Raw genomic sequence first — 6,314 nt, 5'->3', positions numbered from 1 at the left:
ACTATTACAACACATGAATAACTTATCATGTATGACACATCTTCCTCCCTTATACAAACAAAATACCTTCATTCTCCTTGACGCCAAAGAGAAAAAAGAAACAAAAGGAAAACAAAAATACAAAAGAAAGGAGAATGCAGAAGAAACTCTTAACAAACGAAATCATTTCAGTAGGCAGGTGGTCTGCGACTTCTTAACCCCTTGTGCGCGACCGCGATTTTGCTCCTGTCCGGCAGTTTTATTGAGTGGGTGGGATCAGGACGGTCCCCAGCCGTCATCAGCACACACCCACCATGATGCATGACGGCCGGGGGCCGTCATCAGCATTGAAGGGGTTGAACCTCTGGTCCCATGAGACCTGTGTGAGTTTTCTTCACAAAAAGAACTGTGTGAGCTTTCTGCACCATTAGCACTTGCATCACCACCACCCCCTTACATTCAACTGCCAATAGAAGTATCCAGTTCTTGACTGGAATCTTCAGTCAACATCTATACGCTACTTCTCTGGACATCATCAAAATCAGGATTAGTGGTGGCGAACTGAAAAAGATGTGTGGCCTTTTGGTAGAAAGCTACACGACAAAGGTTCCATTTCTCCCCATTTTCCAAAACCACAAAATGTGGAAAAACATACTTGACTGCAAAAGGTCCCCTGAATTTGGTAAGACCCTTCCTAAACCTACCCGGTTTAACTTTGACTAGGTCACCTTTTGAAATGTGACCCTTACTGCCTTGGGAAACACAAACAGTTGCTGTACCCATCACACCACCACTTGAAACCCATCCTTTATCCAAGCGGGTGCCAGTTTTGTGCCTGGAACCCTACCACGCATGAGTTCAAAAGGAGACTTATCGCCTTGGTTAAGCTTTGTGGGACGATAGGTCCAAACTATTTCCTCCACCATGTTCTGAGCAATACCACCACTAACTCATGCCATCTGGATTCTGCCCATGACCAGAAGATTAGCTCTCTCGCATAAACCATTCCCCTGTGGTTGTAAAGTGCGATGATGCACAACACCGCAGTCAGCAAGAAATGTTTGCATGTCACGAGAGATGAGTTGAGTGCCACTATCCAAAATAATTATAGAAGGAAAGCCTTCTTCATGGAATAAACTCTTCAACAAAACAATAGTACTCTCTGTGGTGATTACCCTCATAAACTTCACACTCAACCATTTGAAAAACCATCAATAACGACAATGGCAAAACTTTGAGTAGAAGGTAACTCATCCATAGGCCCAATAAAATCTTAACAAATACTGTGCCAGTTGTTAGTCCAGCCTAATCCACACTAGCCTAGAACCTTGGACCAGAGATCCGTGCAAGACTCTTACTGTCTTTCCGCCTCTTAACATTGAAGACCTTGATTCTCTGTTGAATAAAATTAAATCTGGCTCTCCGTTGGACCCTTGCCCTTTGAAAGTTTTGAAGGAATGTAGGGATACCCTGTTACCACCATTACTGGAGGTGATGAATGGCGCGATACTTCAGGGAATTTTTCCGGTAGCCTGGAAAAAGGTGATAGTCAAGCCCTTACTCAAAAAGCCCACCCTGGACCCAAAAACTCCCAAAATTTTTTAGACCTATCTCCTTGTTGCCAGCCCCTGCTAAAATGTTAGAATCCCACCTTAACTTACATCTTACCACCTTCCTTGACTCCTCTGGGTTCCTGGACCAGTCTGGGGTTGGAGAGTTCTTTCACGATGCTGAAGAGCTCTTTGGTGTTGTAGGCGTTGTTTTCTAGGCGGTCCTTGAAGGCGGTCCTTTTGGCGGCCCTGATGAGTTGGTGGTGTCTGCGGGTGGCGCTCTTGTGGGCTGTGTGGCTGTCTGGTGTTCGGTCGTGGAGCCATTTCTTCTCCAGCTTCCGACAGGTGCGCTTGGAGATCGGAGGTCTTTGGTGAACCAGGTGGCTTTCTTGTTGGTGTGGTTGGTTGTGGAGGTCTTGAGAGGGGCGGGGTGTTGGCGCAGTCATTGATCCACTGTTTGAGGTTGGTCGCAGCAGTGTCTGGGTCGGTGGGGTCAGCGGGAGGTCTAAGGGCAAGAGTGGTAGTTAGTTGGTCCTTGGTGACCTTGCCCCAGCAGCGGCGTGGCAGCTGTTGGGTGCGGTGGTGTGTGGTGGGTTTCCTGAAGGTGAAGTGGACGCATCTGTGGTCGGTCCAGTTGAGTTCGGTGGTGTGGTTGAAGGAGAAGTAGGGGCTTGTGGAGAAGATGGGGTCCAGCGTGTGTCCAGCGTCGTGGGTGGATATCGTCACGAGCTGTTTGAGTCCAAGGTTGGCGAGGTTGTCAATCAGTGAGGTGGAGTTGGCGTCGTTGTTGTTCTCGAGGAGGAAGTTCAGGTCCCCGAGGAGGATGTAGTCCGTGGAGGCGAGGGCGTGGGTGCTGACGAGGTCGGCGATGGTGTCGCTGAACTGTGGTCGTGGTCCGGGAGGTCTGTAGACGAGTGTTCTTCTGAGGGTGGTGTTGGGGTCGGTGTGGATCTGGAAGTGCATGTGCTCGGCGGTGTTGAGGGTGTCATCGGTGTTGGTCGAGACTCTGAGGGTGTCCTTGTGGATGTTGGCGATTCCTTCTCCAACTCCGTTGGTGCGGTCTCTGCGGGATATCTTGTAGCCCTGTGGGATGGCTATGGCGATGTCTGGTGCTGAGGTGGCATTCAGCCAGGTCTCCGTCAGGAAGGCGACGTTGGGGGCGGTGGAGTCTAGGAGGTCCCAGAGTTCGATGGCGTGCTTTCGAGCGGAGCGGGTGTTGAGGAGGATGCAGCGGAGGTGTTTCGGTTCTCTGGCTGGTAGTTTGGTGGGCTGGATGCTGGTGAATCTGCAGTTCCGGCAGGCAAAGGGTCCTTAGGTGCGCCTCGGGGTGGCCCGGTAGCAGGGGTGGCCTTGTCTGGTGTTGAGTGAGCGGAGGGTGCTGGAGTCGTAGTGCAGTCTGGTGTTGAGGGGGGCGTGGGGTCGAGGGGTCCAGGCGCGGACGGGCGCAGACGGGCTTGCCTTTGGCGCGCCTTCGGCGCTCCACCGGCGTGCTTGCTGCGCGCGTCCGCTGCGCTTCCGCGCGGTGACCTCCATAAGAGGCGAAATGGGAGGGAGGAGCAGCTGGGAGGCGGGAGCGGGCGGCCAATGGGCGAGGGACACGAAGGCAAAAGGGGGTGGGGCCGCAGGGGAGCAGCGGCAGGAAGCGGGGGGGCAGGAGGGCAGTGGTGCGAAAAGGCAGACAGTTAGAATAAGTACACAAAAGAAAAAAAGTCAAAATTACAGGATGGGGAAGAAAACAATGTTAGGCACAGTGAGAGTGGCAGTCACGAGGGGCGGCGAACCCTCGGTCAGCGGCAGAAGAGGGGAGACACGGGCACCCAGGAGGAGCCGTGCGGCATGGGGAGTGACCCGAGGTCAGGTCAGCTCTTCATACTGCTCACTAGTGCACTCTCTCACACTGCCTGCCACTCTTTTCATACTGCCCACAAGTGTAAAGTCGTCACATTTCAATGTTCACCCCGTGCCAGCTTCTCGCGCTGCCAACTAACCCTGGCAACTAACTGCTGATCCTTATACAAGTGTTAGTTCTTTCACACGACTACCTACACCTGCCAGCTTCTCACACTTCCGGCTAACCCTGCCAACTCTCTGCTCACATTTTCACGAGTATTCGTTGTTCACACTATCCACGACTGCCAGCTCCTCACACTGCACACTAGTGGTAGCTTCCCACAGTGGCAACTAGTGTGACATTCTCAAACTTGGTATTAATGTGAGTTCTGACCCTGAACACTCAGGCCAACGTGCCACACTGGAAACAAGCACAGGCTCCTCACAGTGTCCACCTATTACTGGGAAACATACTCCAGACAGAGAGGAAGCCGGGTCACTTGACCATTCAATCTATGGCCTCTGTGCTGAGTGTGATAACAGTGATGTCGAGCATGGAGGTAGTTTGGTCTCCCTCGATGCCATGGTGCTGTTCCACTGAAGAGGTACAAAAGGGGGGTGGTGATGGACGGAGCATCTGAACCAATCAAACACTCACACCCAGTCAAAAGATCTGGGTTTGATCCATCACCGTTCTTTAGCCCACTCTGCCACCCCAGTTAAGACATGGCTATATGCGAATCAGTCTGACCCTGTGACTCATGGGAACAGTCCAGCCCGAACTGCCAAGCCATGCCTTCCCTGGACCGAAAACAAGCTTCCGAGGACCGGTTTCTGGCATTCCAGCCGTCTTCAGCCCGGCTTGCTTGAATCCAGTGGCAAAGTGAGCAAGGGACTCACGTCTGAGCATACCCTGCCACACTTATGGCGGCCAAAGTGGTACAAAAGGGGGTGGTGATGGACGGAGCATCTGAACCAATCAAACACTCACACCCAGTCAAAAGATCTGGGTTTGATCCATCACCGTTCTTTAGCCCACTCTGCCACCCCAGTTCAGACATGGCTATATGCAAATCAGTCTGACCCTGTGCCTCATGGGAACAGTCCAGCCCGAACTGCCAAGCCATGCCTTCCCTGGACCAGAAACAAGCTTCCGAGGACCGGTTTCTGGCATTCCAGCCGTCTTCAGCCCAGCTTGCTTGAATCCAGCGGCAAAGGGGCCGATTCACAGAACTAACTTAAGACAAAATCCTAAACTTACTGCTTTTGGTATTCACAGAAGTTAGGATTTTGTCTTAAGTTTGTCTTAAGACAAACTTAAGACAGACTTAAGACAAACTTAAGACAAAATCCTAACTTAAGTCTGTCTTAAGACAAACTTAAGACAAAATCCTCACTTCTGTGAATACCAAAAGTAGTAAGTTTAGGATTTTGTCTTAAGTTAGTTCTGTGAATCGGGCCCAAAGTGAGCAAGGGGGTGGTGATGGACACTGGTCCTTGGATGCTTAATTCCGGTCTGGGAAATACATGGCTTGGTAGTTCGGACTGGACTGTTCCCATGAGGCACAGGGTCAGAGCTGATTTGCATATAGCCAGTGTCTAACCCAGGGTGGTGTGGAGTGCAAAAAAACGATGGATTTAGGCCCAGATCCTTGTACTGGGGTGAATGTATGACATTGTTCTACATTCTGTCCATCAACTGTGTTTTTTGCAAGTTCCACTGAAGAGCTTTCATTAGATAGATTAGATTTAGATAGATTTATAGAGCGCATGGCTGCCCTGGAGCGTCCCAGCGCTGAAATTGACCTGAACATTTGTGCACTTGTATCAATGGATCTATTGAACCTTGTCCTCGCGCCTCCCGCCACTTCCGGGCTACAATGTATCCGTGTCTCAGTAACTCGTGGGAAAGTGGTGAGCACACTGATACTGCACGACGGAAGTGAGGAATGCCTTCACGGTACCGAGGGGTTCCAGCTCCACACACTGAAAACCAGTGCCAGCTTTTAACACTGTCCGTCAGTGAAAGCCTCTCTCTCTGGCAGCTTTTCACACTTCCGAGTGCACTATTCAGACACTACAAACCAGTGCCAGCCCCTAACACTGCCTGTCAGTGCAAATGTCTTTCACTGGAAGCCTCTTAACCCTCACGGGTGCACAGTTCAAACACTACAAACAGTGCCAACTTCCAATACTGCCCGGCAGTGCAAGTCCCTCTAACTGGCAGCTTCTCACACTTCCGAGTGCACTATTCAGACACTACACACCAGTGCCAGCCTCTAGCACTGTCCGTCACTGCAAATGTCTTTCACTGGAAGCCTCTTAACCCTCACGGGTGCACAGTTCAAACACTACAAACAGTGCCAACTTCCAATACTGCCCGGCAGTGCAAGTCCCTCTAACTGGCAGCTTCTCACACTTCCGAGTGCACTATTCAGACACTACAAACCAGTGCCAGCCTCTAGCACTGTCCGTCACTGCAAATGTCTTTCACTGGCAGCCTCTTAACCCTTATGGGTGCACAGTTCAAACACTACAAACAGTGCCAACTTCCAATACTGCCCGGCAGTGCAAGTCCCTCTAACTGGCAGCTTCTCACACTTCCGAGTGCACTATTCAGACACTACACACCAGTGCCAGCCTCTAGCACTGTCCGTCACTGCAAATGTCTTTCACTGGAAGCCTCTTAACCCTCACGGGTGCACAGTTCAAACACTACAAACAGTGCCAACTTCCAATACTGCCCGGCAGTGCAAGTCCCTCTAACTGGCAGCTTCTCACACTTCCGAGTGCACTATTCAGACACTACAAACCAGTGCCAGCCTCTAGCACTGTCCGTCACTGCAAATGTCTTTCACTGGCAGCCTCTTAACCCTTATGGGTGCACAGTTCAAACACTACAAACAGTGCCAACTTCCAATACTGCCCGGCAGTGCAAGTCCCTCTAACTGGCAG

Source organism: Lissotriton helveticus, chromosome 9, assembly GCF_964261635.1.
Source record: "Lissotriton helveticus chromosome 9, aLisHel1.1, whole genome shotgun sequence".
NCBI classification, from domain to species: domain Eukaryota; kingdom Metazoa; phylum Chordata; class Amphibia; order Caudata; family Salamandridae; genus Lissotriton; species Lissotriton helveticus.
Note: the sequence above shows the minus strand (reverse complement) of the source record.